The sequence below is a fragment of the Plectropomus leopardus genome, unplaced genomic scaffold, assembly GCF_008729295.1.
Source record: "Plectropomus leopardus isolate mb unplaced genomic scaffold, YSFRI_Pleo_2.0 unplaced_scaffold76650, whole genome shotgun sequence".
Classification (NCBI taxonomy): Eukaryota; Metazoa; Chordata; class Actinopteri; order Perciformes; family Serranidae; genus Plectropomus; species Plectropomus leopardus.
The window spans coordinates 1-776 of record NW_024684416.1 but is presented as its reverse complement, the minus strand read 5'-3'; the positions used below and the strand labels follow the sequence as shown (position 1 = coordinate 776).

At 38.1% G+C, this 776-nt stretch overlaps 2 non-coding genes across 2 annotated transcripts; both read left to right on the top strand.

Annotated features, from left to right (window-relative positions):
• Positions 1-76: 76 nt before the first annotated feature.
• trnap-agg lies at positions 77-148 on the top strand. The gene has a single exon. It is a non-coding gene; the product is annotated as a tRNA-Pro (tRNA).
• Positions 149-384: 236 nt separating this feature from the next.
• trnap-ugg lies at positions 385-456 on the top strand. The gene has a single exon. It is a non-coding gene; the product is annotated as a tRNA-Pro (tRNA).
• The last annotated feature ends 320 nt before the right edge of the window (positions 457-776 follow it).

The following is a 776-nucleotide window of genomic DNA, read 5'->3' as shown; positions in this document are numbered from 1 at the left end:
AGAAATGACAATAATGGGCAATATAAGTGAAGTAACAGAGAAAATTTTTTAACCTACATTCTTAAATGCAAAACATGGCTCGTTGGTCTAGGGGTATGATTCTCGCTTAGGGTGCGAAAGGTCCCGGGTTCAAATCCCGGACGAGCCCTGGGTTTAAAACTAATAGGGTTAAAGGTCACAAAAACACACAACATGCAATTTACTGTACTAACAGCCACCATGCAGCATATGAACTGTCAAGTGCACAAATACAATCTCAATAGTAGAATTATATTTAGTTTAATAAGGTTTATATTAGCCTATTTAAGAAATCATCTGAATCTTTTATAAAACAAGTTCAAGAAAATTAAAAAAATAAATATAACTTTTTTCGGTATAATGTGTGGCTCGTTGGTCTAGGGGTATGATTCTCGCTTTGGGTGCGAGAGGTCCCGGGTTCAAATCCCGGACGAGCCCTGGATTTAAAACCAATGGGGTTAGCAGTCTGAAAGAAGGCAGGCAGGCAGCTGCACCATATACACTGTTAACTGCACCAACTCAGTTTCAGTGATAGAATTATTATTAGTTTATATTAGCCTATTTAAGAAATCATCTGAATCTTTAATAAAAACAAGTTCAGGAAAATTAAAATAATAAATATAACTTTTTTCAGTATAAAGTGTGGCTCGCTGGTCTAGGGGTATGATTCTCGCTTCGGGTGTGAGAGGTCCCGGGTTCAAATCCCGGACAAGCCCTGCACTTAAAACCAGTGGGGGTAACAGTCTAGAAGAAACAAC